The sequence below is a fragment of the Camelus ferus genome, chromosome 25, assembly GCF_009834535.1.
Source record: "Camelus ferus isolate YT-003-E chromosome 25, BCGSAC_Cfer_1.0, whole genome shotgun sequence".
Taxonomy (NCBI): domain Eukaryota; kingdom Metazoa; phylum Chordata; class Mammalia; order Artiodactyla; family Camelidae; genus Camelus; species Camelus ferus.
This window is the reverse complement of record NC_045720.1, coordinates 38,152,806-38,175,424: the sequence shown is the minus strand read 5'-3', so window position 1 is coordinate 38,175,424 and position 22,619 is coordinate 38,152,806. Positions and strand designations below refer to the sequence as shown.

Below are 22,619 nucleotides of genomic sequence, written 5' to 3'. Positions count from 1 at the left end.
AGATACATCATACAGCACTGGGGATACGACCATTATTTTATAACTGACCTTGTGAGTCGCTGTATTGTCCACTTGTGACTTATATAATATTGTTCACCAACTATAAAAAAAAGAAGAAACATTAGACAGATTCCAACAAAGGGACATTGTAACAATGGCCCAATAAATTCTCAAATTTGGTTTAAAAACTTTGCTCTCTGGTGGACATCCAGTATGCCAGCTGCCAGCTGAAAATGAATTTTCCCAGCTTAGTTTTAAGCACCTTGAAAATGGGAGTTTTATCATGAAAGTCCTGACAGCCCCTGAAGGAGAGTGGTGTGAATGCATTGCTATCATATATAACGTCAGCCCATATTCCAAATACTTTCTTTATGCACTGCGCTTTGCGCAAATAGGAAAAGAAAGTACTGCAGTGAATTATTGGGCAATTAATCATTTGACCATGAGGGATTCATTTAGTAATTAAAAACGCAAAAAGAGTAAATTGAAATAACCAGTGACTACTAAACCACGCCTTCTTGAGCATCAGCCGTGATGTAGTAAATCACGGTGTAACAACCTGAGTCACACCCGCCTGGACACCTGCGCGTCCAGGCTGCCTACAATGTGCCCAACTCTCTCATCCGCACAGGGCACCGTATGTCTAGACAGACACCTGTCTCCATTTAGATATTGATACCTGTGCAACGCTTGCTATCTGCCGACGTACTACTTTGGATTCTAAAAAAATAAAAACAGTCAAAGAAAATGAAAACTTGGAATGAGAAGGTAATTAATATAAAACTTAGCAGCGTACTGATGTTGCTTATTGGTAAAAAGCAGCGCGGTATCCTCACACTTTCCATCTTGTTCCTTGTACGGTGACGCTCACGCCTGGGCACTCACACTTGACACCTTCTTTTGATGCAGGTGAGCTCCTGGGAAGCTCACTGACCCGGCCACCCTTATTTGCATCCCCTCTTGGCTCCTTAAATCACCCGTTCTGAAAACTTAAATATGTTATCAGGCAGCATGGCCAAATAGAATGAGAAATCTACAATATTCAACGTGTTTTTGAAAATGTTCTCGTGAGGAATTTCGTGAGACAGTGCAGAGGGTCAAAGCCAGACAGAACTTATGTCTCTAGAAGATTCGGGTTGTCTTAGTTCCCTGACCCCGGTTCACGGGTCGGGGCGAGGGAAGCTGCCTCGCTTTGCCTGATGCTGCCCCAGCGGGATGCCCAAATCCACACCGTGCTCCCCAGGAAAGAGGGGAGGGAGGGCAGCGCCGGGGGACTCGAGGCTCTCGGGGGGACGGGAAGGGCAGGGACAGAGGAAGGGTGAGGGGGGCCTGTCATTTAGCTCAACACTGAAATAAGAGAGGAGGGACTTGTGACAAGGGAGGCAGAGGTGGGCAAGGCGTCACCGCGTGGGGACAGCAGTGACACCCACCCACCCAAGGTTGTGGCTGCGTGGTTCCTGGGCCCCTCCTGCAGCCCCTCCTGGGACCTTCTCCTGGCGGAGGCGGGAGGCACACGTGCGGCCGGCAAGGGCGTCCCCGCTAGCGCTGGCGGAGCGCGGGGAGAGGGGTGGGGTGGGGGATCCGCGGTCCTGCTTCACCGCGTCCGAGCAGGCGCTGCTAGGCCAGTCTTGCCTCGTGCAGATCCCGCACGTGTGTGCCGAGTGCCTGCTGTGTGCCGGGCACTGTTTTCGGAGCTGGGAGTAGAGTGGCCCAAACGGACAGAGTCCTTGCCCTCCTGGTCATTTTGTTATAGGCGAGAGACAGACAACGAGCCTAGAGACAGAGGAGCGGGAGGAGGACAGATAAACCGATCAATCGATCGATAGAAGATACATAGGTTGACAGACAGATGATGGATCGATCTGGCCGATGAAAAGTTTTATAAGGTGATTATACCAGTATTTCCTCACAAAGTCGGTAATTTTGCAAACAATTTTTTAAGTGATCTTAAGTATGCAGTAGAGTTGGGGCTTTCCTGGACTCAAAATCTAGCGAGCTTTGAGATGATAACTGTTGTGGGACAGAAGAGGGCGGACATCAGGGGGCCCTCAGAGTTGTCCGTCTCCACAGCTGACTGCGCAGAATAAAACACCGACTGTCCACGACTTGTTGTGATGCTGTAATAAATACTCTAAGCAGAGTGAAAACAAAACAGAAGGTAGGCAGAGCCCAAAGAGGTGGTCATGGATGCAATATTTAACTCAAATTACTCAGCACATTTACATGGGGTCATTATTGCCCAGGCTGGACGGCAGCACAAAGCAGTATTTGCTCGGGGTTACATCCATGATTTCCCCCACACTTACAGTATGCACAGAGCTGCAGATATTTTAAAACTGTGAGATCGGGAAAGCATTAAATTATATGAACTAAACAATACCTTCATTTTAAAATATCTTTGGAGTGCATCATCAAAATATTTTTTAAAAAGTTAAAAATAACAAGGTAAAACACGGAAACAGTATAACACTAAAGAAATATTCTTATGTGTTTAAAGTTTGGAGTGTATGTGTTTATATTCTTTAAGAAGAAAACACAGAAAAATGTGCTTTCTTCCAGACCTGAAAACAGAACTAGTTCTCAAGACACTGGATTTAACAGTCATTGATCATGTTGGCAGATATATTACAAAAGTTTGAAGACACTAAACTTTTTAACATCCATGGAAGAAATCTGCCCAAGGGTCTTGAAAGGGTTAATATATCTCGTCAACCCTCCCCAACCTCAGAGGAGCAATTTACTCCTTTTCCTGCCATACCATTAGGCTCACAGTTTCCACTTTCATGTATTTTCAAATAGTCCCCAAAGGGGTGACTTAATAGATCTAAAAACACTAAAATTCAAACTTATGAAATGCCTTTTACGTATGTGTCCTCTTTACTCCCCCTAAACATTGCTTTTCACAAATACACTGTACATTTCCTCACCATCTAAACGTCTCTGAGCTCAGAAGCAACACAAATCAAAGTTAGAATTTCCAAGCCCATGCTGGTGTTCTGGGCAGTGCTGTTTTGAAACGCTGACGGTTTTTTTCCGAACTGTCAAGACTTGATCCCCGTAATGGCCGTCAATCACTGGTCGCTGTTATTTATCAACTGTAATTTGACCAGTTGTGGTTTTATGCCCATTGGTGGCCGAGTATGACAATTTTGGCCATTTTCAACCAGCGATAACGTTTCAAAGTGCATATTTCAAATTTTTCTGTCAGTTGCAAACATAGTTTACTACAATAAGGTAGTTCTGTTTGCTGGCTTCTGAGAAAATTAATGTTATTTCTAGCATAATATAAAATACTCCCTTTATTACCTTCAATTCAGTTCAATTCAATTCAATTCAATTCAACAAACATTGAGATTGAGAATCAGCTGAGTTTCAAATGCCCCATAAAGGGTCCCTGGGCACGGAGTGCTGGGTGGGCCTGGGATTAGTGCACACAATTTGATGAAAAGAGGAAGGAAAAAAAGTCTTTTTAATTATATAGTATCAATATTGACTTTTTTATAATAAACATGACTTAGCAGAGAATGCCAGCAGCTTCTAAAAACCAGAAAGAAGAACAAAATTTAAAGTAAATACATTCAGTGTCTTGTGATAACCTAGAATGAAAAAGACTATGAAAATGAATATATGTATGTATACGTGTGACTGAAACATTATGCTGTTCACCAGAAATTGACACATTGTAACTGACTATACCTCAATAAAAAATAATAAACTCTATAGAAGTTAAAATTATGAAACAACTCAACACAGGGGGACAGTTGAGTTGATGTTACTTCTCACAGCAGGTGCAGCTTTTGTTACTGTGTGACTATCTGTAAAACAAATTGACAAATGTTTATTGTTTGTTAAAATTGAAGCAGAAATTCATAATGTTCAAAACCAAGGCAGGCTGAAAACAATGCTCTGTCTCTAGGCCCACATTTTTTTTTTCCTTTGATGACTAACCATGGAAAACTTGGCCTCCTCTTTGTGTTCCTGGGATTCTTTACCAGGAAAGATGGTGGAAATTAGCATTTATTGATCAGCTGTTGTGTTTTAGGTGCTGTGATAAACACCTCAGATACACGCTATTATGTTTAGCAAGAACTCTTGCATTGCCTTTTAAGTGGAATACTGTTCTCCCTAACTTTTATGATAAGAAAATTGAGATTCTGAATAGTCAAAAACACACAACTTTCCTTAGTACATGTCAGCGCTGATGTCTGAATCCAGATTCCAAAGACCAAGAGGGAGCAAAATAACTACACTTAGCTTAGTATAAAAGATTTAGTATGTTCTTCATAGTATTGTGCCTTCAGTAATATACTTTTTACTAAGTCTTTAAAAAGGCAAAAAGACTTGATTCAATATTGACCTTAAAATATTTCCTTTTAGTGTTATAAAAATGTCAGTTATTGCCACTAATTTTAGAGCTGTGCTGTGAGGATTTATCCTTTGATTCCATGTTTATAATTCATCATATTTTCACTGTCATTCATCATACATCTTTACAGTTAAAAAAAAAAAAGATCAGAATATTCAGCAACACAAAAGGTTTAGGTTTTCTGATTTCACTTTGTCATTCACAGAGGATTCAGAAGTAGGTAAACAAAACAGAACAGAACAGTGTCAGGTCAGCGCTCCTCCTTGCTCACGCCATCTACACTCAGAGGGAGGCTTGGGGCAGTTTTCAAAACCAGGGCAGGCTGCTCACTAGAGACATGGATGGAAACTGCAGCACTTTGAACTTGTCCCTTGAGTTTCCTGGGGCTTGGTTCCAGGACCCACCACAGAGACCAAAATCCACAGATGCTCAGGTCCCACACTCAGCCCTCTGCATTCATGGTTCTGCATCCCTGGTTCAGCCAAAAGCAAATAGTAAACATACCATAGGCTTCAAGGTTTGTTGAGTCCAGAGATGAGAGAGTCAGGGGTACAGAGGGCCAGCTGCATTTACTTTGTTTCTTAGACAGTTTGAAAGACCTGCTTATCTTTCTCCCTCCTCGATCTTTTATAGCCACCACACCAACACCACCACCATCAGCAATGCCAACATCACCGCCAACACCACCATCGCCATAACGTTCATCTCCACCAAGACCACAGCCAACGCCCCCAGCGTCACCACCCACACCAGGAACGCCAGCCCCGCCGGCCCCACCCTTGGACTCTGAGTAGCAGAGGGAGGACTTGACCCAATTCTAGAACTTTGTTCTGAACCCCTGTGCGTTTTCTCCCTTCTGCCATCTTCTCTGCGTATCTCACACTCAGCTCGAGTTATGCCTGTATTTATTACACATTGCTGTGAATTTTTACTAACTACCTTTTAAGTTATGTAGATAATGACATTATTTAGATAATGTCACTTAATCTGTTGGATTTGGTTCACATCTCTGCAAAATAAAGAGAAGTAACCTGTCCGTCTTTGCTCTAAAATCCAGATTTGTGCGTATCATGTGTCCCAGCAGTAACACCTGCTCTGTGAAGATCACAAATTTAAATTATCGGGTCCACTCTGATGTCCCCAGGCAAGTTTTAAACTATTTTTAAAGTACCTCTAAAGAATTATATTACAGTAAAGCCATGGCCAATCTAATTAACTGATGAAAAATACACTGACATTTCAAAGTTGTGTTGTATACATGCCCATTTTTGTGATCTACAAAATTACAGATGTATATGGAGCCCCTTTTATAAGAAGACGGGGGAACCATTTTTTCTAAGCAGGTGTATCATCACGTGTCCCTTACAGATCATTTGTGCAAACACACACACACACACATACACGCACCTGCTGGTGTTCAAACCAAGGGTAAAGGGAGCTAAGGACTAGAGCTGTTCACACTTTAAAAGGCAGTCGTTGGTCTTGTCCCCCTAATTAGGCACGAGGACGGCACCTGCAGCTCTGTGAGGGGTGGCGGGAAGGACACACGTTACAGAACTTAGCCAGGACTTTAGATCTAAAGTAGACCCCAGCATATGGCACGTGCGCGCCCGCTGAGTGTGCACAGGTAAGCTGTGTGTTTAGCTGAGGTCACGGGGACTGCACCCTTTCATTTCCACCTCCGAAGAGCCCAGAGTACCCAGAGGGGCTGTTTACTAGTTATCTGCCCTCCCCAGCTGTCTTCAAAGATTGTGATTTAGATACAACTCTAATGCATGAGAGCAACTTGTCCCTGGAGCATTTTTCCAGAATATAAATTAAGTGATGTTATAACAGAAGCCCTCTCTTAGGCCAGCATAACGAATACAAACCATCATGTACTCCTGACCAAGGTCACAAGAGAATGAATTACTCTATTAACATCTCTTTTAAGTACCATTAATGATAATAAATGAAGAGATTTGATGCAATACTGATAATATTATTCATGCAAAAATAACACACTTTATCTTGTTAAAACAATTAAAATGTCTTTTGAGGGTATTTTATAGCACAAATATGATCCTGCAGGGTGCTTCTCGCATGTGACTGAGTGTATCAACGTTAGCCAGTAATGCAGGTAACCTGGTACAAATCGAAAAGCTGATTCGTATGCTATGCTAACTCAGGGCCCTCTTAGGTACCACCCAAATGCTGCTTAAGACTGCCACCAGCTTTAGTGCTGATATTAGATTAAATGCAATCCTTTTGCTTATAATTCTTTCAAAGAAGTTACATCTACCATTCTTCAGAGTAAACCCGCTTCAGCTGCTAGCAGCCTGTAATGTTGCATGTGAAGCCTGGTACACTGCTCTTTGCTTCCCAGACATATTTAAGCTCTGTTGTCACTTGCAGATCATCTTACCCCAGGCATGTGAATCCATCAAAAAGCAAAGCTCGCCACTGTTTTTTGATAGTGACCTTCTCAGCACAATATTAAAATAACTTGGTGTGACTCAGAAACCTAGAATCACTCCCTGTAAACTCACTGTAAATGAACACAGCAGAGCCATTTTATAACAGTTTGCCATTCAGTGGATTAGAGTATTCTGTAAATAAATCATATTCACCATTAGAAAACTTCTAGCCCAAAGTACACTGGTTAATGGGTATGGCATTTCCTTCAATGGCGATGAGACTTCCAATGCCACACAGCGGTGATGGCTGCATGACACCATGCATGTACCAAATGCCATTGGTTTGGACACTTTAAAACAGTTAAAATGCCCAGTTCTATTTACGTGCATTTTATCACCATGCAAACGTGTCTGAGGCTCGTGATTCAGCTGTAAGATCCAGAAGCTGTCTCCTCCCCCCGTTACCAGGACCCAGCCCATCACCAACATTTCACTTAAGGTTCCCACGTACAGGAGCTGAGTTAGGCAGCTCTTCCCGGCTTTCTGTGTGATACAGTCTCCTTCCCGGGGGTGTGCCTAAGTCGTGTCAGATGATGTTTGAGCGCTGTGTTTCAGAGACTCTCCCTTCCACCCTTCCCAACACTGTTCCCTTGACTCAACACAGTAGACACACACATTTTTAGATTCAGTCCCAAGGATGAAAATTGTCACAATCAACGTGTGCAGGCAAGGGATGAGTCTAAATGATTTCTCTCAATAAAGGTGAGTAAGAATACTGTTATGATTACATATTAAGAACAGAATTTGTATTATTCTTGGAGCAAGCCTTATATGATTTGGGAGAAACGATTATCTTTACAATCTCAAACACATTACGCTTGGGAAATTATATTTTAATTAAGACAACAGGGAAGCCGACTGAATCGCCACATCTACTCCATTTCCATCAGCTTTTTAATTATGCTTGGCATGGTCGTTTTGACTTGATCCCACATAAATTTTGCACATGCAAGTGAGATGGATCTTCAACAGTGGGATCAGGTTCCACATTAGTGACAAAACACATATTTACATGAACGAGCCTCCTGACTGTGCGTAATTAGTTCTGGGACCAGAGCTAATGGGATCCTCAGAGTAAGGGCTTAAAGTATTAGTTTCTCATATTTATGATTAATGCTTTTCTTATCAGCCCAGAGCCCTGAATAGGATCATGTAAAGCATGTTGGGTTAAATCATTCCTTGTTACAAAATATAGACGTTACACCGCAGCGAAGCCCAGAGGAAAATCTTGACAGGTTGTCTCAACCTTCATCTGAGATAAGCCAAGTCAGAGCCAGGAATGCTGTTTTTTATTATTTATACTTTAAGTGGTCTCCTAAGATTTGACGCACTTGGAATATGCCCCTCCCATTAGCGGCAGGCGTGTCACTGCAAGATGTGCGTCTTAGCGCTGTGTTCAACTGCATGATTGGTTACCTCTCCTTGTTCATTTATTTGTGGATAAAGAGTCCTCATCAATCATATACAAATTAAGTGTCAAAAAGCCATCAAGGGTTGACAGTGTGCAAATCAATGATTAGTTTTATGGGGTAATGGGATTCACATTTGGCATCAGGAAACTGTGCATGTCCCCTGGAGGGGGGCTTGCAAAATCGCCCTGTTAAGAGCCATCAAATTAGATTATGCCAAGAGGCTCCCAAACTTTCTCAGCTTATGGTGCCTCTCATGTCTCGGCAATTCTTTCGAAGTGCAGCTGGGCCGAAAGAAATGGTTAACCATTCAGTGTATTAGGTGGTTAGGCTCAGCAGCTCCATCAGTATTTCCATGCTAACAACTCTGTAGATGTTTGGAAATAAAATAAACATAATGCAAAGAACAAGCACAGATCTGATTCCATTCTTCAATAACAGCCAATACTAGCAGGGGGGATTTCTGCACCTGTTAGGCACAACACAGTTTCTCAGATCTTAGCATCAGCTCAGACACTACCACCCTCTTCTTATTTGCACGGATTTTCATGTGACACTTGCTCTCCAACACAACAACCACCGAAACCCAGCTACCCCCGAGCCTGGCATCACTGAGAAAAAACAGCACCATCCAACATGGGAACTCCGATTACCTCGTGCTTATGGTCTGTGTGGTGCGTGGCAGCTGCCATGGATATCTGTGTTATCCTCAAAAACTAAACATATCCCACAGGTCCCCGGGTGCCTTGGCACCTGCTGTGGGTCCTGCAGGGCTAACTCACCTCCGAGATGCCCTGAAGTTCTCAGGATACTCTGGGCATCACAACGTCCCCTTCATCATTTATTGTGTGTCTGCTAAGGTGCGACACAAGGGGGCATCCACATGGACCCGCCTTCAGAGAACTCACAGGACTCTGTTAGTATGTGAACCACAGCTACTTAGGTGTAACACACAGTGGTCCTGTAAAAGTGAGCTGAGACAGTGTGAGCAGGGTGTGCACCTCAGGGTGGAGGGAAGCCTGCAGGTGTGGTGATGGTCCCAGTGGGCTCTAGAGATGGTGGACACTGACCATTGCTGGGTGATAAAGATGCTAACTGTCTAAAATGTTAAGTGTCTTAGATAAAAGAACACTGGAGCCAGGGAGGGCATGGAATTTCCTCATTGTCACACCAGCAAGGGGCTAACATGCTCAGCAAGGGGTCTCCCCCAAACTAAGGAGAACACAGCACACACAATGACCGGAACTGGGCACCCGCCCGGAAGGCAGGCACCAGCCACATGGGAATTGCACAGAGAAGACAGTCCTGTGTGTCTTCAGCATCCAACTTCTGCTATAATAAAGGAAATCCAAATTTACCTAAAAGAATGACTTTGTATGGGTTTAAGTTTCCAACGAAGCTGTTTTACAGGAAATATACAGTCTTGCTAAAGACAAGCAGAAACATCTGCTGTTGGTGAAACTGATGTAGGAATGGATCAAGATTTACAGAAGGGCATTTGGTAATAAATGTATTTCAAGACCTTAAAAATATGCTCACGCTTTAACCCAACAATTCCACTGCAAAACATTGTGAAATTTATCTACATTCATTTCCACCTCAGTATCACCTACAATCCTAAATTTTTAAAAGTTAAATGGAACACGGATGGTGTTTCCACGGGTCTGTTCATTGCACGGGCATTAAAATTTTTTAAGAGGGCTAAATATGCATAAAATATTCATAATGTAATGTTAACATAGCAAATAAAAGATAGAAACGATTTAACCTTGGATTTGTGACTAAAAATTGCCACTTATGCAGAAGTAAAAGGAGGTTCAAACCAAGATGCTAATTGCCCTCTTTACTTGTCAGCCCCAGGGTGACAGGGGTGTCCTGTGAATGTCTGAATGGTGGCTGAGGAACTAGAGACAGGGGTGTAGATGGCATGATGCTAAAGAGACGGTAGGACAGCTGAAGGGAGGGGAGCGGGAGGAAGAGGACCGGGGTTTGCTGCCTTGCGAGGAGTGTTGGCACCCGGTACCGGTGTCGTGAACTGCGGAGCCAGGAGGCAGGCTGGGGAGCCACATCCATCAAGGCCTGAGTAGTTATCCCTCCACCCGGCTCCTGAGTCACAGAGAAGAACAAATGGATTCTTGACGCCACTACAGGTCTGGCTCCTGAAATCTAAACATCCATTAACAGAGTTAAAGGATCTGTAACCCACACTTCCAGCCCCTGACCACAAGGATAGAAGGGAGGCTTGGTCTGGATGAAGTCAGACTCAACCAGGACTGTATTCCACGTTGTCGCCGGAGCCCAGATGAGGACAGGGAGCACGCAGGTGTATATTCACGCTGAGTATGAATAAATCTACTGGAGAGTAATTGATGACTGAATAAGACAGGGAAATCTGACGATTACCTCCAAAATTACAATGGAATCAAATTCCATGTTTAAATATTTCAATATTTTAAAATTTCAAAATGAAACCATATGAACACCAACAAAAAGAATAACATTTACTTTTTAGAATAATGTCACCCATACATGAAAAAAATTGAGAAGAAGTTAAAGTTAAGTCAAGGCCGATTCCCCTAAGTCCCATCTGCAATGATCTCATTAGGTCAGGACGGAGAAAGGCTACATACGCACTAGGGGTTATTCTGTGAACTGTTACTGAAATATTCTCATTCTTAATATACAAACCAAGGCCCAGAGGTATTCCCGGGTTTCAAAAATAAGTATGCTTCACTCGTATTACAAGAGAACCAGCAACAAAAACTGTTGTCAACAACACACTTCCAGAAGATGATTTGATTTATTAAAATAATCTCTTTAAGAAGATAAAGGTGAATCTCCCCTCTGCATGCCACACTTTTCATGGTGGTTTGAGAGAGTGAAGAATCAGGAGTTAAGATATAAATAATCTCATCCTTCTTAAAACCCTTCTGCTCCCAGCACAGAGAGAGACAGAGAGAGGAAGAGAAACAGAGGGAGGGGGAGAGAGAGGGAGGGTAGGGCCCAACCACTTCTGTTTTAGAAAACAGGGTAGAAATTGTAATAAAAAGCAACACTCTTTTGACGGCTGGGAGCTGGGCTTGGGGCGGGGATTACGTGGAAGGGGCTGAGCACTGTTCAGGGCTGGCTGAGGCTGAGCTAGCTGGCATGATCTCCACCCGACAGGGAAGACGCACCAGACGCAACCTCACTCACCCATCCTGGGGGTACATCATCCACAGAGGAAGCCCGGGAGAGCCCTCAGTCCTTGGAGGAGAGGAGAAAGGTCCGCGGGTGGGAGGGTGGATGCTGAAGGCCTCCTCTGCTTTAGTCCACACCCAACACCCAACACCCAACACCCAACACCCAACATTCTTCCTCCCTGGTGGGTCCACAGCTAAAGGTGCTTTGTGGGGTCGACCTGTACACGTCACGGAGTTGGGTGAGGCCGTGAATAAATCGGCAGTTTGTGCAGAAGCTCCCCGTCAATGCAGCGCACCTCAGACAGCCACACTATAGGTCTTTTAAAAGTCCCATGGTCCAATAAAAATCAATTTGGAAACAAAGAAATGTGCTTGGTGCGTAACAAATTGCAGAAATGAGTGCTATTGTTTTAGTCCTTTCCTATTTTGTGTTTGTATCTGACATATATTATCTGTCCATCATAATACCTAATCTACATGATCAGACAGTACACAAGCCACCTTGTGCAGTCCCTGCCCTTTCTGTTTATGGCTTGCTGATCACACGCCCAACATTCATTTAACTGCACATGAAACGATTCCAACAGAACGGGACGGTGCTAAACGCACACCACACAAGAGATGAGATTTTTAGGTTTTTCCGGCTTGGTGACATTGAGTTATTCTGATACAAAGTCTGAGCGAGGCAGGAGGAGGTGGGTGAGCTGTGACGGCTGAGCCGGGGAGGGCGGGGCAGGCTGAAGGCTGGCCATGCACCTGACACAGAGCGGGCCCTGGGTGATGGAAAAGCAGGGAGGCCGCGTCAAGAGACTGAACTGGGCTCGGAGCACTCACGTGTCGAAGCCCTAACCTCCAGGGCGTCAGAACGTGACTGTATTTGGAGATGGGGCCCTTCAGAAGGTGACTGAGGAGTTACAATGAGGCCATGAACCTAGAAATGATGACATTAAGTGAAGACAAATATCATATGATATCACTTAGATGTGGAATCTAAAATATGACACAAATGATCTCATTTGCAAACCAGAAGTAGACTCACAGGCATAGAAAACAAACTGGTACCAAAGAGGAAAGGGGGGAGGGATAAATTAGGAGTTTGGGATTAACAGATACATATGGCTGTATATAAAATAGATTAAAAAAACAAGGACCTCCCATACAGCACAGGGAACAATAATCAATATCCTGTGATAAATCATAGTGGGAAAGAATCTGAAAATATATATATGTAGATGTGTATGTATATGTATAACTGAATTGCTTTACTGTTCACCTGAACCTAACATTGTAGATCAACTATGCTTCAATACAAAATAAAATTAAAGACAGAAGCAAGGCCATGAGGATGGGTTTTGATCCAACGCGAATGGTGTCTTTCCTAGGAGAGATGTGGGCCAGAGAGACAGGGGCTCCTGTGCTCGGGGGATGGGGGGAGAAGGCAGCGTCCGCAGCAGCCGAGGAGAGGGGCCTCAGGTGACCACACCTGCCCACACCTGATCTCACACCTGGGCCCCAGAACCGGCAGGGGTAAGATGTCTGCTTTAGGCCCCAGAATGGGCGCTTTGTGGCATCAGCCTGGGAGGTCTGACGTCCATGGTGAACTGGCAAATTCCACTTTCAGCTTTTCAGTGCCTGGTTTTGATCTCAAGGTGGAACCACAGTCTGACTGCTCCTGGTCTAGTTTGGGAGAGCAACCACTCCTACAGCCTGCCCCGCCTGGATGCTCACTGCCTCCAGCCGGCTGGACACAGGAAGTGTGTCTCCACCTCCCATGCCTGTGGCTTGGGAGTGAGCCCCTCACCCCAGGGAGGTGTCCAATGGCACCGCCTTATCCTTCCTTTGGCCCCAGCCCCTCTGCAGGGTCTTCCCGTGGGGGCCAGAACATGCTGGCCTTCTCTAGGGAGCCGTGATGAGCACAGTCAAGTGATGCGGTCTCAGAAAGACACAAGGGCCTGGGGTCCAAAGCTGGTTAGAAGGGCTGGGAGGCCTGGTCCCAAGGGACAGCCCGGGCAGAGGTGCAGCTGGTGGCCAGCAGTCCCCGGAGCCTGACACGTGTCTATGTCCAGCAGGGGGGAATGGTGTCTTGATTCCAAGGAGTGTTTGGGAGCAAAGCATAAACGATGACTTGTAAGAACTCATGGTCACTCAAATCAGCAGGAGTTAATTTCTGTCACTGACAACTACAGATCCTGTTGAGATTGACTGTGGCTCTTTTTTATTCCATTTCAGAGACTCTCTTGGACCAGCTTCTGGAAGCTGCAGATGGTTCAGGACACACTGCTTCCTCCTGCTAGGAGCCCTGCTTTGACTTCGCTCCAGTATTAGCAGGACTCCCAGCTTGTGAACATGTCTGCCCTCATGTTAGCCACGCCGGCATCTCATCACGTACGCGGACATCACAACCCTGCGATTTCCCAGTGCTCATCAGTGGTCTTGATGCCTGCTTCTCCGCAGGGTCCCTGGAGAAGAGCAAGAACATGACCCCTACCACCCGCCTCCAGGTGGGCGGTGTCTGCTCTCGGGTCGCAAGTTCTTGGCTGGGCAGAGGTGATGAGAGCCAGGAGGCTCCGAGGGCTCGGTCCATCCCACGGACCCAGCATCCTCCTCTTCTCCATCCTCTCCTGCTCCAGACACCACAGTCTTGGCGGTAAGATTTGCAGGCACTTTGCTTTAAAAACATCTCAGAGTCAAGCTCACTGAGGCTCCTCTGCAGCTTTCATGAGACTGCGTCCATCTCAACCTTGAGCGAAAAGTCATGCTCAGGGATTTGAAAAACTGACCACTTGTTTATTTTTCTCTAAGGACAGCAATTTGGCAAGACTAGGGTGGGCTTAACCAAACCACACAGAGTATACTACACAAAGGAAGAGCAGGTAGGGGAACCGGTAACTCCCAGGAGACACTGGGTTACAGGCTTCTGCATCTGTCAGCACCGAAGGAGAAACAATGTTATGTGGGAAATGCAGGGAGGCAGAGCACACAGCTATGGATGTAAAGCCTGCCTGGGTATTTGCTGTTCAAATTTCTATTTGGGATGCCAAGGCCATCATTGGGTAATGGTTGACAAAGTAAGTGGCATTGGGACCCCCCCAGCCTCCCTTCCTGTCCTTGGCTTAGCCTGTACCACCATTCCATTGATGAAAGCAAAAGAGAAAGTTCCAGTCAAGATGGTGGAGTGGTAGGACCACGAGCTCGCCCCTCCTCACAACTACAATGAAACCACAACTGACTGCTAAACAACCATCAAAAAAAGACAGGAACCTAGCAAAAAAGATCTTCTGCAACTGGAAACATAAAGAGGGAACCACAGCAAGACGGTAGGAGGGGCATGCTTGTGATATAACTGGGCCCCATATCCCGGGGTGGGCGACCCACAAGCTGAAGATTTGTTAAGTTGCAGAGGCCCTTGCACAGGAGTGAGAGCTCTCCCCACATCAGGCTCCCCAGCTCGGGTCCTGGCTTTGAGAAGAGAAGGAGACCCCTGGATATCTGGTTTTGAAGGCCAGCGGGGCTTAGCTCTGGGAGCCTCACAGAACTGGGGGAAATGGAGATTCCATTCCAGCATACACAGAAACTCATGTGCACCAGGTCCAAGGACAGAGGCAGTGACTTCATAGGAATCTGGGCCAGACCTGCCTGCTGGATTTGGAGGGTCTCCTGGGGACGTGGGGGACAGCTGTGGCTCACCCAAGGGACATAAAAGCTGGTGGAAGACATTCCAGGAGTGTTCATCTACATGAGCTTCCCTGGAGGCTGACATCTTGACTGGATCATTAACACCAAGACCCAGTCCCACCCAACAGCCTGTAGAGAAGCCTCAGGCCAAACAACATACCGGGTGGGAACAGCCCCACCCATCAGCAGACTTCCTGAGCCACAAAGGCCTCTAGACACAGCCCTAGCCACCAGAGGTCCAGGACTGAGCTTCACCCAGCAGTGGGTAGGCACCGGCTCCTCATGCCAGGAAACCTGCACAAGCCTCTAGTCCAGCCTCATCCACCAGGGGCAGATACTAGAAATAAGAAAACAACAATCCCAAAGCCTGTGGAAGGATTCCACAAACACATAGAAAGATAGACAATATGAGGCAGCAGAAGAATATCTCCCAGGCCAAGGCACAAGATAAAATCCCAGAAGAAGAAATAAGTGATGAGGAGATAGGTAACTTATCTGAGAAAGAGTTTAAAGTAATGATGGCCAAGATGTTCAGAGAACTCAAGAGGAATATAGATGCACAGAGTGAAGTTTTTAGCAAAGAGTTGGAAAGTATAAAGAATACCCAGAGTTGAAGAATAAAATCACTGAAATGAACAATACACTAGAAGGAACCAAGAATAGACTAAATGAGGCAGAAGAACGGATCAGTGAGCTAGAAGACAGATTAGTGGAAATCACTACTGCAGAACAGAAAAAAAGAGTAACAAGGAATGAGGATAGTTTAAGAGAACTCTAGGACAACATGAAGCACCCTAATATTCACATTATAGGGGTTCCAGAAATAGAAGAGAGAGAGAAAGGACCTGAGAAAATTTTGGGAGAGACAATAACTGAAAACTTCCCCAACTTGGGAAAGGAAACGGTGACCCAAGTCCAGGAAGTGCAGAGAGTACCGCACAGAATCATCCCAAAGAGGAACACACCAAGGCACATATTCATCAAATTGACAACAATTAAGGATAAGGAGAAAAATTAAAATTAGCAAGAGAAAAGCAATGAATAACAGTGAATACAAGGGAACTCTCACAAGGTTGTCAGCTGATTTTTCAGCAGAAACTCTACAGGCCAGAAGGGAGTGACACGATAGATTTAAAGTGATGCAAGGGGGAAACTTACAACCAAGAATATTCTATCCAGCAAGGCTCTCATTCAGATTCTGTGGAGAAATCAAAAGTTTCACAGATAAACAAAAGCTAAAAGATTTCAGCACCACCAAGCCAGCTTTACAACAAATGTTAAAGGACCTTCTCTAGTCATCAAAAAGTAAGAAAAGAGAACAAAAAGAAGAAAGAGAGAGAGAAAAAAAAAGACCTACAAGAGATTGCTTTGGCTATTAGGGGTCTTTTGTGGCTCCTTATAAATTTTCGAATTGTCTGTTCTAGTTCTGTGAGGAATGTCGCAAGTATGTTGATGGGGGTTGCGCTGGATCTGTGGGTTGCTTTGGGTAGTGTGGCCATTTTGATAGTGTTGATTCTGCCAATCCAAGAGCACAAGAAATCTTTCCTTTCTTTGTTTCATTTCGGTTTTCAGGGTACAGGTAACCTCCTTGGTTAAGTTTATTTGTAGGCATTTTGTTGTTTTTGATGTAATGGAAATGTCTCTGCCAGTTATAAAGTTCTGGTTTTTGAAGTGAAAAAAAAATGTGAATGAAGGGCTACAAATGGCAAAATATCCATCTTTTTTATGGGTGAGTTGTATTCTATCGTGCACACACACACACACACACACACACACACACACACATGCTGTATCTCCATTATCTATTCAGCTATTGATGTGCACTTAGGATGCTTCCATGTCTGGGCAATTACAAATAATGTTGCTATTAATAGCAAGATGTATGTATCTTTTTGAGTTAGTTCTTATTTTGTGGTTAGCTTTATTTCTTTGATAACTATGTAAGTTTCAAAAGCTAAAGCTCTAAATGTTCTTAGAAACAATGAACAGTACATATATATAAATTAAAAAACATATGTGCAATAAAAAAAAAGATCTATCAAGTCATGAAAGGCACAGAAGAAACTTAAAAGACACATTACTAAATGAAAGAAGCCAGTCTGAAAAGGCTAAAAACTGTATGATTCCAACCAAATGACATTCTGGAAAAGGCACAGCTACAGAAACAATAAAAAGATCGTGGTTTCCAGGGGTTTGTGGAGAGGGAGGGAGGGAGGAATGAATAGATGGAGCACATGGTATTTTTAGGGCAATGAAATTATTCTGTATGATACTATAGTGGCTAAATGTCATTATGCATTTGTCAAAACCCATAGAATGTATAACATCAAGTGTGAAACCTAATGTAAACTATGGACTTTGGTTGATAATAATCTGCCCATGTTGGTTCATCGATTGTACCAAATGAGCCACACTGATGAGGGATGTTGAGGGTAGGGGAGTATATATGTGTGGGTGGGGAGGGCTATGTGCTAACTCTGTATTTTCTGCTCAATTCTGTTGTAAACCTGAAACTGCTCTAAAAGAATAAAGTCTATTAAAAATTTTTTAAAAATAGGAAAAAAAAGAGGAGACAAATCTGTATATGGTATTTTTGAACATTTTTGGAAAACTAAAATATAGTGAGGTTGATTGGTTGTTCATAACATCACTGAAAAAGGTGGTGAAAGAAAAACATAAAATATATGCAGCATATGTATCTTTTGAAATAATTATTTCTAAAATATATAAATAACTTTTATAATTTAATAAGAAGGCAATTTTTAAAATTCACCGAAGCTTTAAATGGCAAATTCACAAAAGGATAAAGACAGAATATAAGCACATGAAAATATGCTCAGCATCATTAATACTTAAGAAAATTCAAGTTGAACCACAGTGAAATACCACTACTCATCCAATAAAATGGTTAAATTTTATAAAGTCTGGCCATAGCAAATATCGCCATAGATTTGAACTAAGTGCTGGTAGGAATATACAATGGTATACATATTTTGGAAAAGTGTTCAGCAGTTTTTCAAAAAGTTAAATATACATCCATCATATGACCCAGCCAATACGATCTTGGGCAATTAGCAAAAGAAAATGAAACCATATGTGCATAACTTGTATGTGAAATTTCATAGTAGCTTTAATTTTAGTAGCCATAATCTGGAAAAAAAAAGTTTTGAAAAGGTGAAGGATGAACAAACTATACACTATTCTATGTAAGAGAAACGTGTTCACTCTTAAAAATACATGAACGGCTGATACAACGTGGATGAACTTCAAAATAATTACACGATGTTAAAGAAGCCAGACAATCAATACCACAAGAATCAATTTATATAAATCCTAGACGTACAAAACTAATCAATATGTGCAGAAGGGAGTAGTTGCTCGAGATGAGAGAGGAAAGGAGGGAAGGATAGATAACAAAAAGGCATGCGCAAACATTTAGGAGTGTTGGTTGTCCTGATTATTTCAATTGTGATAGTGGTTTCATGGCTATTCGCAGACATCAAAACTAGCTAAATTGCATACATTACATATGTGTTGTTTATTGCACAACAATTACACAGGAGTAAAGCTGTAAAAGTTATTTCTCAGTGAGGCCTTCTTATGCCACCATAAGTACAATTGCATTTATCTTCTTGACATTTCCAGACCCCTTTCTTTATTTTGTTATTATCTTCCTATTTATCACTATCTAAAAGCATATATTATTTCAGTTTGCTTACAAGTAGGCATATATTTTTTATCTATTTCATCTACTGCTTTATTTCTACTGACTAGAAAATTCCTCTCTCAGAGTAAATGCAAACTAAACATTTGTTGAATGAATAAATAAATGACTGAATGAGAGGGCATGAAAAATTGATGGTATTAGTTAATTACATGTCCCAGTGGGGTCAATGGATGATTAGAGTTGAGTTACCAGAAGAATTGCAAAGGAAAGCTAAAAGGGAGTGCCACAAAGATACATGCTTGAATCAAGTTATTGGAGACATTGTATTTATTGGCAATGACATGTCTAAATTTGGACCACTGGGTCAAGTTACTAGGTAAGGTGGAAGAAGCAATATTTAAAGAGGAAACAATCAAGAAAGTGAGACACCAGAGTTCTGGAAATATATTTATTGATACCGATGTCAAATTTAAGGCAAATTTTGTTGGAAAGACATAGTATGCCAAGAGCCAGTAACTTTAAAGAAAGTAAACTCTGTGATGGCAGATTTCTGCTGTAAGTAGATACACCAATGGCTAAACTGATGTCATGAGATTCAGAGTTTCCTGTTTTTAGGACGAAGAAAGAAACAACTGCAAACAGAAGGTGGCTGTTACAAGCAATCTACTCACATTTTAGACAGCAGAAGAAGAAACAGTCACATCCTGAGAAAGCTGGAAGGGAAACTATGCTAAAGAAACAAGCCATAGTTCAAGGGGGAAAGCCGAGGGATCATTCTGAAAAGAGGTTAAGGATATAGGAGATTTGGTTGATAGCTGACTTTGAAGACCATCTACAGAGCTCTGCTCAGATTTAAGGGAAATTTATAAGAAAATCTGAAGTGGTAACATGATGTAGCAGATTCTGCAACCCCATGAAAGCCATCACCATAGGAGAAGCCTGTCCAGTGGGGGCAGTGGCCTTCAATAGAGGAGCGAGGCCAAACATCCCCACCAGGTCGTAGCTGGGGGATTATATACCCTGACCTCTCAATTTTCACACACTCTGATTTTCAGATGGTGGCTTCATATGACAAAATCTAAACAGAAACTAGAGAGCAAAAGGTCCTGGTTCCTGCACTGTATCGAGATGAGTCTCCTGAGACAGGTAACAGGAGTGCAGAGAGGCAGAGAGTGCATTTGGAGGGACAAATGATGCTTTTCTAGCATAGAATCTTTCTGCAGTCCTCAATCACACAACTGAACTTTAAAAAGATATCAGTTTTCCCCAATTGTTTTATAAATCAATAGCATTTACTTTTATATTTCATTTTGAATAACACAATATATTTGTCCAAAACTTTTTAGGAGAAGATTGTGTCCTGATTTGTTAAGTAGACTTGAAAAAATTAAAGCAAAGAACAGTATTTACCTGACTAAAGACATTCCATGAAGTTATAGTAACAAAAATATTTTGGTACTATTTAAGAACAGATGCCACAGTATTAGAATGGGGACCTCGGAGACAGACAGTGTATATATGGAAACTTGACGTGTGATAAATTTAGACTGTCTAATAAATGAGGAAGGAAGGAATGTGTTTGGCATAGTGCTTAAAACACTTGCTAACCCACGTCAACTGTAGCCCTGATAAACTTTCAGCTCCTGCTGAGGTTAGGCTCTCATTTATGACATAAAAAGCCAGATGATACACACACCACAGCTCTTCTTAAACACATCAGAAAGCTGAGATTACAGGACAACTAACTCATCTGAAGTTTAAGGAAAGACAGGTGACTCCTAAGGAGAGATGGTATGAGCAGTGCCTGGGGCAGATGCTGAGATCCAGACAGAGTGACAGTCAGTAAGAAGGATCCAGTTAAAATTCGTAATGAAGTTTTAAAAGCTAAGCGTAGACTAGACTGATGATATTGAAGTCCTGGAAGTCACAGACACAGAGGGAACTGACCCTCATGTGTGGTCTCTTCACCACAAACTTCACCTGCTTTTCCCAAGAAAGCTAGGGAGTTGAATGGGAGCCCTGAGAAAGTCTCCATTGTGATTCCTCCTGGGGAGGCAAACAGCAGCTGCACAAGGAAAGGCACGACCCTTTAGGACTGGCTCCTCTATTCCCAGTGGAGCAGAAACCTTAAGCTGTCTACAGAAGTCAGCACACCTGTTCCCTGTAAGGCACAAGTGAAGACCCAAGGGAATGTGGTAAAGTTACGGGCCAAGAACACTACAGGTGTCCTGTGGAAGGGAAGGGGGGTCACTTAGGGAGCCACAGCCCTGATCTCCAGGGCAAGAGATGCTGCAGGGGCTGGAGATGAAGCCCAGCCATGGGGAATGCACCCTCTCGTCTTAGTTTGATCAAAAACTAAGCAAATCAGAAAATGGAGTTATCTTTTCAAGGTGGTAAAAGAAAAGAAAAAGAAAAAACTGTTAACCCAGATTTCTATACCTAGTTAACATGTCTTTAAAAATGAAGAGAAAATAAAAACATTTTCAGATCAACTACCATACAAATATTATAATGGCCAAAATCTTAAAAAATAAAATCACTGAAAATGCCACTTGCTGGAGAGGACACAGAGCAACAGGAACCCTTATTCTTTGTAAAATGATACAGCTGCTTTGGAAGTCAATTTGCAGTTTCTGATAAAACTAAATATAGTATAGCATACAATTAGAATACTAAGTACTTATCCAAATTATTTGAAAACTTATGTCCACACAAAAACCAGCATGTGATTTTAAAGCATCTTCATAATCACCCAAAACTGTTATCCCAAAGTATAACATACATATTCATGTGTCTACAGTGATAAATAATGACTGAATAAATAAATGAATGAGGGAGAATATACAAGTGTCTAATGCAAATTTGCCATAATATGTACATTTCTACTAACAGGGTAAACTGAGTGTTTGCTATATGGCAAATCTCTGTATTATCTTTACAGTTTTTCTGTAAATCTGAAATTATGTTAAAATAAAAAGTTATTAAAATAGTATAAGGAAATGAAAAAATATGTATGTGCAGGTACTAAGAGAAACTCAAGAAAGCTGGAGTGGATAGATTACCAGGCATGAACAGAACATTGCAAAATGATAAAAATACACTCATCAAAAGATAGTAAGCATAGTAGTATGTAGTAACCTAATAACAAAGCTTCAAAATACTTAAAAGCAGAAACATACAGAAATGCAGGAGAAATCACAAAATCTACAAACACAGTAATAAATTTTGATACCTTTCTCTCAGTAACTGACATAAAAAGTCAACAAAAAATCTGTAAGACTACAGAGTTCGAGAAAACAGGATCACTAACACTGACCTACCTGATAGCCATAGATCGTCCAACTCTCAAAAGTAGGAGGTACTTTATTTTGAGCTGCATCAGAAATACTCTGTGATGAGACCATATTCAGGGCCAAAAAAACAGTTTAACTGAATCAAAAGTATTGAAATTATCCAATGTGTGTTCTTTGACCATAATGGGATCAAAGTTAAAACCAATAACAGAAAGATATACAGAAAATTGCCAAGTATTTAGCAAGAAATCAAGATCTTTAAAAATAATTCATGTGTTGATGTGTCATAATAGAACTAACAAAGTTAGAAAATATTTAAATAACAAAGGAAACACAATATATCAAAATGTGTGGGATATAGCTCAAGCAGCACCTACAGAGACATTTATACCTTTAAAGACTGATATTACAAGGAAAAAAAGAAGTTCTCAATTCAATAAACTATGCGTATACCTTATTATGCTAGTAAAGAAAAGCAATTTAAACCCTAAGGAGCAGGAATAAGGAAAGAGTAATGGCAAAGGTAGGCATACTAAAATAGGAAGAGGGAATCCAAATAGAAAATGCAAAA

General features: G+C 42.4%; 1 long non-coding RNA gene across 2 annotated transcripts in view; it reads right to left on the bottom strand.

The window, feature by feature from the left end:
• LOC116659784 overlaps positions 1 to 22,619 on the bottom strand; it is a 46,521-nt gene that overhangs the window by 5,657 nt on the left and 18,245 nt on the right. For both annotated transcript variants that reach the window (XR_004315130.1, XR_004315129.1), the window contains exon 2: positions 49 to 100. This is a non-coding gene — a long non-coding RNA (uncharacterized LOC116659784). The remainder of the gene's footprint in view (positions 1 to 48; positions 101 to 22,619) is intronic.